At 38.4% G+C, this 17,504-nt stretch overlaps 1 long non-coding RNA gene across 1 annotated transcript; it reads left to right on the top strand.

Annotated features, from left to right (window-relative positions):
- The first annotated feature begins 3,322 nt into the window (after nt 1-3,322).
- Nucleotides 3,323-16,735, top strand: LOC141802704 (uncharacterized). The gene is made up of 3 exons (XR_012599529.1): nt 3,323-3,398; nt 4,862-4,963; nt 16,676-16,735. It is a non-coding gene; the product is annotated as an uncharacterized LOC141802704 (long non-coding RNA).
- Nucleotides 16,736-17,504: the final 769 nt, after the last annotated feature.

The raw sequence follows: 17,504 nt of genomic DNA, 5'->3' as shown, positions 1-17,504 counted from the left end.
GCTAAGGGATGCAAGTAGGATTGGCCCTAAATGTGGCCTCAAATCAAAGTCACCAAAGAAGAATCCAGGCTAAGTCATAGTCAAATGCCCATTTTTATTGTTATCATTTAACATATGGAATGACCGCTGTTTCACTAACCTCACATAACACAAAAAGTAAGGAAATCTGCGTTTTGTAGATTTTTTTTTTTTTTTTGCTTCTTGGCAGTAAATATACCCTTAGGAGGCATGTTTACTTCTATTTAAAATGGTGCCACATTCGCAAGAAACATGCATTTCTGGAGCAGAAGTGGGCTGTACCCATGACAAATCTGCCTCCTCTACCAAAGCTAAACAGCCTTTTTGCCATTGACTCTTGTTTGGTGTTAATTGGTGGATTTAACGATTAAAGTCTGAAAAAAACTAGCTATATTAACAATTGAACAAACAGGAGCCATTGAAGCCCCCCCCCCCCCCCCCCCCCCCCCCCCATTTTTTTGTATATAAGTTATTTCAATATTTAAACCTGTACATGACTGGGTGAGGCCCTGATGGATTTCTAGAAAACAGTTCCTTTTAAGCATTAGCTGATCCTGTTGGCATGTCTAGAATTTAAAACCATCAGTATGAATTTGAGTTTATCACACAACACTGCACTACAGAAACTGAAATCTAAGCAAGTGTGTTCATTTGTCTAATTGGACTTACCATGAGCCCCGGTCACCTGGCAAGTCCAGAAAAATGTCTTAAGTGAAGATATTAAAAGACAACAGTGGTGCATGAACTGCTTTGACAGAGTAAAAGAATCTACCAGTGGGACAAGAAAAGTTTACTTTTTTAGGTTCTTGTATCAAGACTTCATTCTGATTTCAAGAAACTTAAGGTAGGTATTTGTTGAAAAAAAATTCTCTTGAATTTTACTTTCACCTTCAGTCTCTTTACTTCCCAGGTAGGAAATGCACACACACTCACATACTTTTTTCACATTTTTTATTTATCTTTTTATTTATTTATTTATTTGCAGGGCAGGCTTTTTCAGAAAAATACATTCAGATAACAGTGCCGCTCTGTTACACACACACACACACACACACACACACACACACACACACACACACACACACACACACACACACACACACACACACGCACACACACACACGGATGCTTGCACACAAACAGTATGCATATGTTCCATGTTTAACTGCAGAGCTAGATTTCTGGAGAAGTGCATATTGCATCTACACACACATATAAGCACACAGCACACCTTTCCTTGGCCTGTCCTTCACATCAGGGCTCTGGGAGACAGTAATAATTATCCTTTTAATAACATTCTCTCAGTATCACTGATCATTCTATATGTATGCGTGCATATGTGAGTGTTTCCAAAAGAGTATTTCAATTTCTGCTGACGCCCTGATAAGCTTTTCTCATACCTACAGCCCACCTCTCCCCCTTTTTTAACCCTTTCCGCTTACTTTTTAATGAATTGCATTTTAACCGTAGATTGCACGTGAGGACACCAGGCTGAGCAGCCAGAACAGCTGACTATCAAATTGCTTTTCTATTTCTGATGGATTTCTTAAATCTCCCAGCTAGCTGGTGTCTTAAGCTCCAGTTTTACTCATATTTTCAAAGTGTACGGTTCCCACTGATGGTTCTTCATAGTATATTAAACTTTTATAGGGTCCTTGATGTGGATGTGAAAGAGTTTATCTGCACTGTGTATTGTTTGAGAGAAAGGCTATGAATGTGTGTGTGAGTGCAGTTTAAACATTCATGATATTTCTTCCTCTTCATCTATCACAGAAAACAGAGATAAGCAATAAGACCATCTACAAGCAATATGCCTACATTTCTGCGGCAGTAAGTGTTCCAAGAAGACTGTTTTTTGAAAAGCAATGTTTTCCTCAAACTGTTTGAAAAAAAAGAAGCCTCTCCCTGTCAAACTCATTGTCTTCACATTATGTATTGTTCTCAGTGCACTCAGAGCCGTGATGTATGCTCATGCAGCGTCAGTGCTTCTGTTGCTTTCGGCCTTATTGTCTCCCACAGTCTCCGCCTGTGCAATCATCCGTCTGTTCATTGTGCAATGCCTCCCCAACAATTGGAATTTGATCAAATTTGGGAGACTGATGTGTCTCACCACTGCATTCTGACATATTGGAAATTGAAATGATTAGCTGAAACATTGCTGTGAAGACAAATCAAAAGAAAATGCATTGTGCCGTGGTGACAGCATGGTTACCGAGGCCTTTTAACACCCCGTTTGTGGTCACATTGCACTAAATACAGTATTCTGACTTGGCTCTCATTTATATGGTAATTGCTTGTAAAATTAGCTTACTTCCAGTACAAAGTGCACTACTGAAAACTTTTGAATGAACATTATCAGAAGTAACCAACTACAGCCTGAGCTAAAAACATGAGCCAGGAAACCAAAATTTGCAGTGTGCAAAAGCCCCTAATAAAGCTCTACAAGGGCCTAGCAATTTTTCTTTTCATGGGGCCCAGAAGTCTTGGTGGTGCCCCTGGTCAGAAGTGTTCAGTGCTCAGCATAACAACAAGGGTTGCACTCACGACTAAAACACCCCGGATGCGACTATGACTGGTCCATACAGGTAATACACGTAATACACAGCCATCCTTTTTTTGACAGACACAGAGCTGTGATGCATTAATTCAGCATTGGAAAGTTTGAGTGGGAGAGGAAGTTGTGACCAAAAACACCCTTTGACTTTCCAAATAAAACTGACCATGTCAAAATCAGTTCATATTTAGCTTAACTACCATGATAAACAGACATAATGAGTAAAGTCAGACAGGAGTCAACAGGTTGAGGTTTTACTGCCCAACATGAATGAAGAGAGACATGGGAACTTCTTGGTTTGTGACTCCAACTGTGTCAGTCATGTACCTTCTCGGAATGAACACGCAGCAGGCACGTGGAGACGTAGGGGCGGAGGGTGCTTGAGCACCTGCCCCTTTGCTCCTTGATGCCCGAAGTGCCTTTGTGTCAAATTGATGTTTTTATTTATTTATTTATTTATTTCTGTTGTAAGTGTGCGTGAGAAAATCTGGCTATGTTGCCCAAAAATAATCTAATATTAAATTGAAATAATTTAGTTTCAGCTTGTTAGGTCACATGATCCATGACCTGCACTGGCCACACGTGCCCTGAGCAATGTTGTTTCGGCTCTGATTCAACCGCACAGCTGTCTGCAGTCACTTTTCAGTCCCCAGCACTGTCCCACCCACACTACCATCTGATTGGTTACAGGCAGAGCCTCGGCTCTGGTAACAGCCAATCAGCAGTGAAAGCTTTGCACATGCAGTGATTTCTCTCACACACATCACAGGTGGAAAAAGGTGTTATCAAGTGGAGAAACTCTGGAGTGCAGATACGTGTTTTGAAGGTAAGTTAAGGCAGCAGACTCTCCCGAAGTTGTAATAAACATCCTAGCCCTTTACAACTCACAACTAACGTTACTGTAAACCCAATAATGTTATGTAAACATAAGCGGCAGCTCTGCTCACTGGCAGTTCCTACAGACGTGTCCGTTGATCACACGAATTAAGGTTGCTGATAATACTGATATAGAAATAGTGTGAGAGTAGAAACCAAATGTACTCTATTCCCCTCCCTGAACGTCTGCTGCAGCAGATCGCTAAACAGTTAAAGTGAAATGAGAGACAGTTGTTGTTGAGTTGGTAATTTATTTAGACTCAACGCACAAAAGCACAGTAAACACATAGCAAGCTATATACACAGCCTAACTGAGCAAAGCAAAGTGATTCTTTACCAGCTAGCTTCAATTAGCGAAAGTTCGCTAGCTTAATGCTAATGTCAATGGAAAATCCTGGTGACGGGCTAACGCAATTAGCATCGTAACTAGCTTATTTTCACTTCCACAGACACAAAAATCACTCCTCTTATCAACACCCACATAAATACGTTTTTCTGCCTCTTAAAAAAATGATAAGAGATGTTTTAAACTGCACACATTCAGGAGCTGCGTGTCGATGCTTCTGCACATTTTTCCCCTGTCTCCCATAGAGTAGATCCCTTTAGAGCCTAGATGGTCAAAACATTTAAAATCAGTCATGTAAAACCAAACAGCAAATTAATTCAAGTGCATAACATGCCTGTAAAAGGCAGCACAAACTCAATTCTGTTCAGTTTTATTGCAGTTACATTGAAATTTTGGGAAACTTTATTTACTGTAGAAAACTTTAGCTGTTTATTTTTTTTTAAGTTTGATTCAACTTTATTAAACATGCTGCTAAACCTGGGAGCTGTTGAATAAACATATGCTTGAAGGCATAAAATGCAGTTAAGTGCTGGAGTTTGTACAAATTTTTTATGCCAATATTTTAACTTTGACTGCAAATCAATATTGGCTTCAAATATCGGTTATCGGCCTCCTTGCCTACTAATAACCAGTATCCGTATCCGCTTCAAAAAAAAAAGAAAGTCCTTATCTAGTAAAAATCACACAGACAAACAGACACACACACACACACACACACACACACACACACACACACACACACACACACACACACACACACACACACACACACACCTCCTCTATTCGCTTTCTCAAAATATTAATGTTTCTCTCTATGTTCAAAACAGTTATTTAGTGTATCATTTTGGCGTGAAGTCAAAAATAAAGCTGTGAAATTAAAATAAAGAGGTGCCATAACTGCTTTATTTTTGTCCTCCAATGTGATCAAAATGGGTACTCAAAGTCCCCATCAACAGTTTGACAGGTCAGTCACAGGGAGCCGTTTTCAATGCTGTTTATCTTTGCATCTTGTCATAATCATATAACATTTGTTTAATCAGGTACTATTTCTCCCATGCTCTTTTTAGTTTCTACACTCAGATGAATACAGCCCACTTTCATCAAAATCAGCACCAGCACCCTCCTCACCAACCCCTCAACAGAAGCTGCTCAGTGTCCTCAACCATCAGGTGAAAAATACACTACTTTTGCTTTCCATTGGCGTCTAAGAAATCTATGAGGTGTTGGACAAAGATATAGTACGTTCTGATTCTGTTACATTCTTTATGAATATGGGTTGCTACAATTTTAAGGTATGTACTCTCTGTATGTCATTTTATCTTTGTGCTCCATGTGCCCCCTTTTTAACTTTGAGCACCTGCCCCTCCTTAAGTCTTTGCACGTTCCTGACATGCAGCTGGTGTAAGTGCACTTGCAGCGCACAAATAATGTAACTTGTGGAACATCAAGACCCTGAAGGTCTGTCTACACTGAGTCTGTTTTTTTTTTTGTCCAAAAATGATGCACTTTGAAAAAGAAATTTGATCTCATGTTATGTCAGTCGTGTTTGCACACACATGCCAAAACGCTGCCATTATTTTTTTTACAAACAGGTTGGATTTTTATCATTTTTTTGTATCCACCCAGCTTGTTTCTATTATAGCTCGACTATTCAGAGATGCTGCTGGCTACTTGCAACTTCAAATTTCACATTTTTGGACACATTTTGAGTTCACATTTTGGGCTGTGTGTGTGTGCATACCTCTAACACACTGACAGCTGCTGCTCAGAAACAATTGCTTTATCGCTGCTTGTTGATTCTGTTTTTCCCACACTGTGAATTTTTGCAAGTAATAGCGAACGTAACAAATTGGATTCAGTGTGCAAGGTGTCTTTGTGCAACTTTTTTTTTTCTCTGATTACAGATTCAAAAATCGCATCTGATTTCTAGAGAGCATGTAGCATTTCAACAGAAAAATTGTAAGCTACTGTAAAGATTAAATCTTAATGATTGAGTTCAAATGATTAACCTTAATTAAGGTCTTTAAAAATGTATGTTTTGACTCATACAAGGTTATGAAACAATTACTTGGAGGTTCTTTCTTTCAAAAGTTTAGCCAAAGTAGACTTATAAGTTGTCAGTTTTTTCCGGTTTTTCATTTTCACTCATGAATAAGACAAACAAAGCTTTCCTCTGAGAGCTCCAGCAGCTCATGTGTTTACTCCACAGCAAAGTAGGAGACCTTCAAAACACTGTAATGACAGACTTATTGGGTGATTTCATCTTCTATTCATGCTCATCAGAATCCTAACTGTGCTGACAGAAACATTTGCGCGTATAAAAATAACAGCCGATGGCAATTTCACTTTTTCTCCCGCTAATTTCCTCGATGATGATTCTAATAGTGCGTATACATCTTCACTTGGCTTTAGGCTGCTGACATTTCACATCAACAACCATTAATACAGCAATGACTTTAAATATATTCAAGCTCAATAAGCGAGGGTTACGCTTGGAAACACAAAGTTCCTCCAGGAAGATGAAGATCTTGATAACTTAAGATTCATTTTTATTAATATATTCCCTCCTGGGGTAACGTGGCTGGGAGAAACTTGCATTGGGATGGTGCTCATGAATAATGGTGTTAAAGGGTCATCCAGCTGTAGGCCATGGGCCAACCCTTCACACCATCTCTGTTTGGCTAAAACAGAGGCTAAAGTAAACTCCTATTTGAGTATAATATTCAGTGTAATCCTTTTGGCAACAGTTCACTCTGAAGTTGCCTGTCAGGTCACACCATCTGACTGTCAACATTACTGTGATGCTTGATTTGAAAAAAGACTTCAACTGTTGCATTAATAGCCTCCACAAAGCTGCAGTAATCTTTACTGTATAAAAGGGTCACATGAGGACCAGGAAACATCAGAAAACCCTGCTTTTTGAGTAAAGGGGCATTACTGAATGCAGGGTGGTTACATTACATCATCTCAGATCAATGATTTCAAGCCTTATAACCTTTGAACTCTGTTTTGTTAAAACACTCCCATCTCTGCATGGTGAAAATGTATGTAACCATAGGAACTAGAGGGTAATACTTTGTGGTTATAGTCCTGAAAAGAATGTAACCATGTAACAAACCAGACGCAAAGTCATGCAGATCATGTAACCATTTTGCTTTGAAGTTGGAAACCATTCTCCTGAATCTACTGTAAAAAAAAAAAAAGCATAGACAGCACAACAGCTCCTCCAAAATGAGGCCAAAGCTTTAAGATCTCCCCTAGGTGAATGGCTACAGTACAGATTATATAGAACCCCTTTTCTTTTTTGACAGACATATGAGTCAAACTTATTATAAAAATACAAGAAGAGAGAAAAATAATCCTGATAATTCCAGGAGACAGTCACTGGTTGTGTTTGTATCCTGTATGTGTTCCTGTTCAAAAACCTTGTGCTCCTGCTTCAAAATAAATTATAGTTTTGAAAAAGTATCAAACACATCAAAGGGAGTGAAAAATGAGAGAAAATTAGGTTAGTAGGTTAAGTAAAGTCATACTGCAGACATGGCCGAAAAAGTAACAGTTGGGTCAGTGGTTTATTAAACCATCATTTTTTTTAATGAATATTTTGTTTACCTTAATTCATACACTATTTTTGCCTTGTCGTGTTATTTTTTTTACTTTTTTGGGGGTTTTTAACTACAAATTTATTCATTTATTATTATTATTATTATTATTATTATTATTATTATTATTATTATTATTATTATTATTATTATTAAATTTAATGTATTTTTTCATTCATGGTACTGGGTTGTATTTAGTCATAATAAGATACTACATTCTTTTTTGGTACCCAGCCTTTTGTCCCCTGTGCTGCTTGGCTTTCATTCCGCCTCTGCCAGCCTTCAGCCTTTTTTCCCATCCAGATTTTGTCCTCCTTTCCAGGGGATAACTACCACCAGTGACAAGTTGCCTTGCAATTATTTGTTGCTTTTAATTTTAGAGGGAGATGTTTTAATATAAATTTACTTGGGTTTGAAACCCCCCTGACTCAATGTTACATGGCATCATTGTCATGTGACCTTATCATTGTTCATAAAGTCAAAGGAAACAAGGATTTAAAAGTGTTAATAAGTGAAGATGACGGCCAGGTGCAGTATTGTTGTAGTCAAATCCCTTTTCAATGATGAAATACAACTGTCTTATTGTTTAGTATTATTATCATCAATTTATTGTCATTTGTGTATAATGAAATTGTATTTTTGAAAAGTTGGCCATTTTGAATGGCTGACTTTTTGCAGCTATACTGAAAAAATAACAAGTTTAAACTCAGTTGACTCTGAGCCTGGCTCTGAATTACAATAATTAATCTAAATAACCTTGATATAATGTGTAAATGAAGATGCACAAGTAAGTTTATCATCCTCTGAGATCGAATCCTGTAGCATTGTACTGACCTGAACCTCTCTCAGTGGGTGTTTTTTGCAATCTGTGGTGCTCTACCTGTGAATTTCTACTGACCTCCCTCGGTCTCTGTGATAGTAACCTTAAAAAAAAAACACCTGTCAGCCCTGCCTTTTTGAGCACACTGCCCTGGCCTTTTATTTCAAGCATTACCTGCTTGTAATCTTAACAGTCTAAGAGCTTAAGAGTATCCTCCTTTAATTGAAAATGCTTTAAAATATTTTAATAAACAGAGTTGTCAGCTTCAGGGCTTAATTTGAATGCAGTATTTGTTTGGGTCAAAATGGCACAATTAATCTCTACATGCCCTCATGTAATAATGGGTGTACAGCTCTTATTTGCTAAAATACAACACATGGGTCAAAGTATTCTGACCCTTGACTGCATCAAGCTTAGGAGCTTTCACTTCATAATAATTGGAATGACTACATGTAGGATGATTACACATGTAACCACTTGCTTTGAGCCTGAAAGAATGTGGATCGTATTCATAAAAACGTAACTATGCCAATAACCAGAGCGCCCTGGGTTCATCAATTTAATATACGTGTGCATGGAAATGCTCCCTATTAAAGAGTTAACAACAGAATAATAATAATAAAATGAGTTTGGAAAAATGTGTATAGACAAGCAGATGGGAAGACTGAAGTAAGGCATCTCCTACCTCACCTCTCCTCTCCATCCATCCATTATTCAGTATACCTTCAGGTCAAACTCTCTGTGTCTGCCTGACACCCCTCTACTCCTCTATAGTGTCTCCCACTCCCCTTTCCTCTGTCTCCATCTCTCTGTCACCTTTCATATTTCCCAGAAATGACCTCAGGGAGAAGAGGACTGGCTGCGACTGTCAATTTTTCTATTGATGTATTTTTTTTTTAAAGATTTAATTATAGTTATAAGCACATTGATTTTTAAGTGTAGAAGTTTCTGCAGAAGTTTTTGTCACAAAAATATCTTTTTTTTCTGACTTCTCTCATTGTTTCACTTTATAAAAGAATAAAATACAGATGGAGAGAAATAGTTAGAAAGAGTCAGACTGAGTCATAACCAGACTTTTTGCCTCTCCATAGACAACTTGAATTCAAGGTAATAATAATGCTCACTTTATTTAACAGTCCTCTGGACTGGTTCACTTACTGGGGTAAGAGTCAAAGCAGTGGAGCTTTGCAACAAGTGTCCTCTCTGATGGATGTTCCCAACAGCTCACATTTACAAAAGCAGCCTAAATGGCTAAATTGGTGTTATGAAACTTGTAAAATTGAGTTGGAAAGGAGAAAAATTTCAAGAACTCTCTGTAATCATAGCAGCAGTCTGGTGGTGAAGATATTTTGTATTTACTCCCATTTTTGAATTTTATTCTGGTAACCAAGATATTGTCCACCTGTAATTCTTTAATTTGTGTGTAGCATTTATTGAAAAAAAAGTTTTACGTTACAAACTAAACATCTTTCATTTAAAAAGAAAGAAAAAAAAAAAAGCAGGGGTTAGGGTTAGGAGAAATACACTGTTTTTGCCTTGTCGCGCTATTTTTTTAAATGATTTTTTTAGTTTTAATTTTTAACCACATATTTATTATTATTATTATTATTATTATTATTATTATTATTATTATTATTATTATTATTATTATTATTATTATTATACTTTTGACAATTGTTTACCTGAATACTTTAAACCATAACAGAAATTCATGAGCAGGAAAGTCATACTGGAAGAGTGAGTGACAGTTCTCTTTACAGTGTTACAATAGTTGGGAGGAAAAAATAGCAAAGATCCTATACTTTAGTTTGGACCAAGAACTGCAAATAAATCAATAATTAAAGAGACTACAGGGAAATCTTGAACTTTTTTAAACTCCTAGGAAGCACTGGTCTCAGCTTTACTCTTTCCAGCGCTTTACTCTGCCATCAGAAAAAAACATTCCCTTTTTGCTCTCAAACTCATCACATGTGTGTCCTGCCCCGACAGTGAGTAGGGCCTAAGATGCATGAACCGCTGATACTCTGTGAATTTCATTTTTCACTCACTTTTAAATCATTTGAAGCAACAAGTACTGAATGTTGTTGAACTGATACAGAAATAGTTTCTGGCTGAAAATTGTGAGGCTACTTTTAAATATATTGTGGTCCAGGTTTTTAAAAGCTCACCTGGCTCAAACATACACGCTCTAGTAAATACCTTTACACTGACCACAAGCAACTTTTGCCATAGCAACCAATGCAAGAAGGAATAGTTGTGTGTGTGTGTGTGTGTGTGTGTGTGTGTGTGTGTGTGTGTGTGTGTGTGTGTGTGTGTGTGTGTGTGTGTGTGTGTGTGTGTGTGTGTGTGTGTGTGTGTGTGTGTGTGTGTGTGCGCCTTGAGGTACTTCTTTATTATTGATGTGGCCTTACAGATTCCATTTGCATCAAATTGGATCCTTGCATCCAGACGTCTATGAGAGGAGTCATAATAACTTTTTGTTTTATGTGTTGTTCTGTGTAGCACCTATTAAGTCTAGCTTTAGGGTTAGGATGTCCTAGACTCAGCCTGTTTAAACTTTTACACACATTAGTCAAACTCTTTGATCCTGTGGTGCTCTACCAGATCTTGATGATTTTCACCATTATGTTGACATACCTTGACATAAACACAATGGATTTGGTTTATTTTGATACACAAATACGGAATAATATTCATATCAGATGCAAGTACAGGTATAAACATTTTAATGTAATTTTGAGCTTTATTGCAAATGTTTCAGATGCTTTATAAAGGCAACGCTCAGAGTAAAGATCCAGGGCCACAGCCACTATTATCATAGCTTTGGTGCAAGAGCTAATGAGCTGTTAGTTGGCTCTAGAATCATGGAACTTTCATCTAACTATAAATTTTCAGCGAAGATTGCAAGGTATTTGCTGCGATTTCTAAATAAGTCAAAATTTCTAAATCTTGAGGTACGGTATCTAAATATTGAGCAGTGATTTCCAAGTATTTAGCTATTATTTCTCAACATTTAGCTAATATGCAAATTCACACTACCAGCCACTGGGTAATACCAAAATAAAAGTGTGAGGATTTTGAGATTGTCAAGCTCTACTTCTTTGATGTTGGCCACAGGATCTTCAACCATGCTATCACAACACTTGGTACGCTTATTTTCTAAAGGCTGATTTAGCCCTCTGTGATTTACTCAATATCCGCTTGGCTGGATCGCTTCTTCAGACTTTTATTTTGGTACTTCGGGTGAGAGCGTGAATTTGCATGTTAGCTCAAGATTTAGAAATCTTTGCAAATACTTAGAAATATTTGCTTAAGATTCAGAAATCTTGACAAAATATGTAGAAATCTTAGCAAGTATCTTGAAATCTTTGCAAAAGATTTGTAAACCTTGACTAAATATTTAGAAATCTTTGCAAAGATTTATAAATCTTTGATTAATATTTAGTCTCAACCATCGGTGTGCGGTCAGGGGAGGCAGGGGAGGCAGTGCCTCCCCTAGGATAACAAGAAAAAAAAAAAAAAAATTTAATAAAAATATTTTTTTTTTCAGTTGTTCGTATACAGTTGCACAATTAATAGATTAAAAAGTAAATTGCTGCTTTGTCAATAAGAGGGAGGCTAACAGAGGGGACGGACAGCGTTTCGCGCTGGCTTCATGCTTGTAATGTGTGTCGGAGGCAGAGACTCCGAGAGAGAGAGAGAGACCGTTTATTTGAAATCACAACGTTTTGCAGGTTAGCGCATGCGTACTAAGGTCTCACGCTGATTAACGTGGACATCGATGAGGCACAGCGCTTCTCTGCATTCACAGGTTGTAATACCGCACCCGCTTTGAGGTCTCCCGATAGTTTGTTAGTGCAGACGTTTGATAGAGTATACCGGAGGTGCCTGGCCTGTGTTCTTGTGTTGTTGAGATACGGGTTAGTTTTGTTCGTATTTTGCTCTTTCTCCTGTGATGTAAATCCTGTAGAAATGCAGGTGAACGTATGTTCCGGGTTTTACTTGGCATTTCATCTCGTTAACTCCGGGACTTCAGTCTGTCTCCGAACTGTAGATGGGAAAGCTGATTAACATTTATTTACTTGGCTCGTTGCTGGTAACCGGTGTCTAGGAGTCAGGGCCAAAGTAAGGGGGAAAAGACTAAAGAGGAGGACAAAAAAGGTGCACCTTGTGCACAACCGCACATTTATTGAAGAAACAAAGACCAAAATAATACTCCTGCCTCACACACACCATGCATGCACTCAGACCGTCTCTCCTTCTGCTATGTCACATGCGCGCACGCGCGCACACACACACACACACACACAGCACAGACTGTCACCGCTTTAAAGGGGCAGGGCTGGCTAGTAACAGTTTGTATTAGCAAATGTGAGCAGTGCACCGTATATAATAACACATAGAAATTTCAACTTTAGCTGTCTGCCTGCCTCCCTCGTCATGGACCTCACCGCACGTTACTGGTCTCAACCAAGTATTTAGAAAGAAACTAGATGTTAAGAAACAGACAAATAGAATCAGGAAATTCATTTCTAACATTTATAAATAACTTTCAACATTTTGATAAAATTCTCAACATTTATTTATAATATTTTACAATTATATTTCATAAATATTTCTCAAAAAACTTGAAGAAAAAGTAATGTTTTAGAGCTAAATGTGAAGAAATGTTGTTATTTGCAGTGTGTGCAACTTAACAATGGGCACCCCGTAGAATCCATCTATTGTAAGCCCAGTAATCAAGAGCAACAGGTCTAGTTTGTACCAAAGTGTCATGTCCCAGTATATTGTTCAGGGCTCTTATCCTCTAAATGTTGAATATTACACATTAAAAGACATTTAAATGTCAGACGAGGACAGAAGTGTGAGGATCAGCGAGAGGTTTTGTTTTGGAATGAATGGAATTATCAGATTAGGATCAAAAGAAACATTTTGATTTAATATTTAATATCTTGAGTTGATGAAAAAAAAACAGTGAGGAATTGACTCCCTGAGGTTGTGAAGAAGGTATTGTAAGGTGAGCTATAATTCTGAGCGACTCCTGAACGAGTGATTAAAATGGAAGACCTCGGTAATTAAGCAAAGAAGGGGGAAAAAGTAATCAGTAGTTAAAAATTAAAAGCTTGGAAAATGGAGGAAATATTGAGATGAGATGAAAGAGAGCAGAGCGAGAGAAAGACAAAGGAGAAACATGAATTATGAAGCAGACTGAAGAGCTGGTATGAAAGAGAGTGAGGGACATGGATTGTAAAGAAAATGTAAGTGCTGTCAAGTGATCTGAATTGACTGCAGAATCTCAAACACTAAAGGCATATTAAAAAAGAGAGGGAGACGCAGCAGACGGGTGATGATTGAAAGTTGACAATAAGAGGAGGGGTTGTATCAGGGAGAAAGAGAGAAAGAGGCACCGCAAGAGAAATGAAGAACAAATGCATCGGAGGGAGTTAGAGAGTGAATAAATGAAGCAGCAAGAGAAAGCAGGAAATGATAATGATCCATGCGGAGTTAAGCGGGGGAGCATTAGGAAGGAGCAAGGTGGAGATAGGGTGAGTGACGGATGATGGGAGAGCAGGGAGAAAAGGGAGATGCAGGGAAATGAATGGTGAGGACAAGATGACAACAGAGATAGAAAGGTGGAGGTCTTTCTTTCCGTGTGTCTGCTCGTCTCTCATTTTGCTTTATCACTCACTGTCATGTTATCATTCAAAGGCTTTTCCTCTTTTTTTTTTAACCACCACATTTTGTTATCACTGCTGACTGTTCCCTTTACCTCCATCCTTAATTCTATCTTTTTGTTCAGTAATCATTCTTATAACTCGGCCAGTACTGCATCATGTCACTGAGCTATATTATCCACTTGAAATATATTTTAGAATGCATTTATTTTACACACAGTATCAGAGTCAGCAGGTGCAAGTTTCTCATCAGGAACAAACTCAAACCCTTGAACACACAGCCTACAAAACAATTTGGGGTTTGGCATTTGGCCCATGGACACTTCAGCATGTGGACTGAGGGATCATGGAATGAATCTGCAGATTGTTTTATTAGTGAAGGGCACTTTGTACCTCCTGAGCCACGACAGCACCAAGTGCAGAGAGTCTGAATAGGGCTGCAGCTTTGGCGCTCCTCTCTTTAGTGCAGTGATTCCCACACCTGGACTTTACCTGGGTGGACCAGTGTTTTTGCAAAATAAATGTTCATTTTTTAACCCTACTCTGTACCCCTCTCATACGTGCCACTTGTAGCTTCTGACAAGTGTTCTGCAGACAGAGGATGCTGTCTGCTTATGAATAAAGCAGCAGAGGGACTAAATGAGGTGCCGTGTCTCATGTTAAATATGAACCTTCTTTGTTTTCACAGTGTTGCAGCTGGTTGCTGCCAACATTATTCTGCATTATCTTAGTTTATTGCAGGTTGTTTTAGAGTTTTTTTTTTAGTCCTTTGCCTTCTGTTTCATTTATTGTGTTCTTGTCTTTTTTAAGGGTATTTTTTTATCCATGTGTAGTTACCTACTTCATTTTGGCTTGCTGCTTTTGCGTGTTTCCCTCCTCTTTGATTGCATCACAGAATTTTCATGTGTGGCTCCTTGTCGCACCCCTGTCTCTGTGTTTCCTCCCTTCTGTCAGGGCATTGAATCTTACCTGAGTTTCTTTATTCCTCCTTGAGATTCTTGTGTTTAGCCATTTGGACTTAAGTTGGATTTTGTCAAAAGTATTTTTTTCATTATTCAGTCCCTGCTGGTGTTTTTTGTCTGCGTTTTATCTTGTGTTTTCCCTAACATGATTAGTTTCGGATTATTTTAATACCTTAAATCTTTGACAGGTGAGCTTCTACATCCAGCTAATCTGTGGGAAAAAAAGCACTCTAATTCATCCACCTATTTTTTTTTTTAATCTCACATGCAGATTAGTTTAATTTATTTAATTAATGACAAAGTAGATATATATTTTTGTTTTTCATGATTACTCTACTGCAATCTACTTTTTAATTCTCTTCAAATGGGAGTTTAAATGTATTGTCACAGAACACCCCCACCCCCTTATTTAAATTCATTGTTGGTAGTACTTTGTACCCGCCACCAGAGTTTAAAAATAGACAACAAAAAACTGCAGTTCCTGGAGTGTCCACTTGAGTCTGGCAGGAAAATACAAGGAATCCTGATAAGGTCATGTCACAACTGATTTAACATTTGCTAGTTTCATATTGAAAGTCAAAGTAGAAACAAAATTGTAACTGGCTCATTAAGTGCCAGGTCTGCAGGATTTTCCTAAAAAATAAAATGTCAACTTTTACAGGAACAGTTCTGCTCAATCGCCACTTCTAGGCATCTATGCATGTGTTTCAGTGTCTTTATCTGCCTTGAACTTGAAGCCTGTATGTTAAAGGTGTATCAGAACGTTTCTGACAGTAGGCATGCTTGCATCAGCCAATCACAGCACACCCAGTGCACAAGTGACTTTGGGTGTTGCTGATAGCAGGTGGAAGAAGCTATTCAGAGCAGCTATGATAGCAGACGTAGCAGGGGGGGAAGAAAAACACAACCAAAGTGAAAAAATCTGCCAAAAAGATAAAGCTTTTTCTTAAACAACAATGAAGCTTGGCTTGACTTTCACTGACTTTCGGGCACTCAGAGAGCAGCTCAGGACAAAGAGCAACATGAGTTGGCTTTCTGTTAACCAGGTTTGTGTCAAATTACCCAGTGATTAACTTGTGCAAACATGCCAGGTCATAAAGGTCATTAAGTGCATGACTCTTGAGTCCCCTCCATGTAGAAACAAATTTTCAGGTGGTTGCTAGACCAGTGAATGTTTTCGCATAGTGACGATTGGAAGCAGTGGGTGTGCACGTACAATACCTTTAAGTTATTGTTTAACTCTGTGTTTGGGGGATTTTGTATATTCAGAAAAATCAGTTTTAGGCAGAATTCCATATTGATGGCTAGGATGATCTTACAGAGAGGTGGGTGTGGCTGGTTTCCAGGAGGGTAACTACACACCACTTCACCAACACTTGACCTGTTTTAGCATTATGTATCATGGATTTTCTTAAACTTAAAATGCACTATTAGGGTTTCCCCTGGGCTGTTCCTTTACTCTGGGATGATGTGTTGTTTTTTTCTCCTTTGCTTTCAGAAGAAGAACAGAGAAGATATTGCTAGAGTCCACCAAAAAAAGGGTACATGATCAAGTGCAAACCCCACTTTAATATTCGCTCATCATAGCACGACCAAAGGCAGTCTGATAATAATATTGAGTGTGAACAACTAATGTCTCAAATAAAGAGAAGGTTTTTTTAGGTGAAGCCTTCTTTTCACGCCGACATGAAGAAAGGCTCCTATACTGACAAAAGCTCCTGAGTCTGCAACTCACGGTCATGAATAAGTTTACCTTGTATTACATTTCTCTTCCTTCCAACTTTTTAGTGTGTGTCATGTTTCATTTCCTTCCCCCACCAAGAAACAGACCATGAGACACCTCTGCCATCCATCACTGTACCAGCCAACAACACAATCAGCCTCTGTTGTGATTCTCAAACAGCGGCAGGTGGAGAAGATTTCTGCCAGTGAGAGGATACTGAATGAGTCCAGCAGGATTATAGCAATTATTTTATCAGCTGTATTGTTAGATCCATCAAGTAAAAACTAAAAATGAACATGTCTGTAAAGATTTGTGCTGTGTCTTGCTGTGTGCACAGATGTTAAAGATGACTCAAAGACACTCAGAGTACATTAGCGCAGATGGCAATCTGAAGTGTTTCCTAACAAGCTTCAAATCAATAGGCGTGTTTCAAATTTAAGAGACCTCACAGAAACATCTTTACAAATGAGCAGTTTGCAGTCTGTGTGGGTTTCTCTGTGCCTGATGTGGGGTTCGCTTAAGCACAGGAAAGTGGTCAGACTAGTGTCCATTCTTTTTTCATTCCTACCAAGATCAGAACATGACTTAGACACTTCCACCTAATGCTGATTTGAACCAAGTGTCAAGCAATGAAACCAGCTGTATCAAACATGATAATTACTACTTCAAAAGCTACAACAAATAAAGAGTCAGGCTGTCTGATGTTTGCCCAAAGTTAAAGTTGTTCTGCAGTTATTGTGTTGTTCAGTTAACTCACTGCACCACAGGCTCTCTTTTTTACCACTGAAAGAGAGAGCTGTACCATCCATCAGAAGCTGCTGGTGTTTCAGTCAGCTGATTGGTGCTCACAGCTGATGCTGCTGTGTGAGAAGTCAGAGGTCTTTAATCACAACAGTGACCATATCACGGAGCAGATTATTGTTTTGAT

Source organism: Halichoeres trimaculatus, unplaced genomic scaffold (assembly GCF_033239565.1).
Source record: "Halichoeres trimaculatus isolate MK-OKI-2021-1 unplaced genomic scaffold, fHalTri1.1 fHalTri1_scaffold_14, whole genome shotgun sequence".
In the NCBI taxonomy this organism is placed as follows: domain Eukaryota; kingdom Metazoa; phylum Chordata; class Actinopteri; order Labriformes; family Labridae; genus Halichoeres; species Halichoeres trimaculatus.
This window is presented reverse-complemented; position numbering and strand designations above follow the sequence as displayed.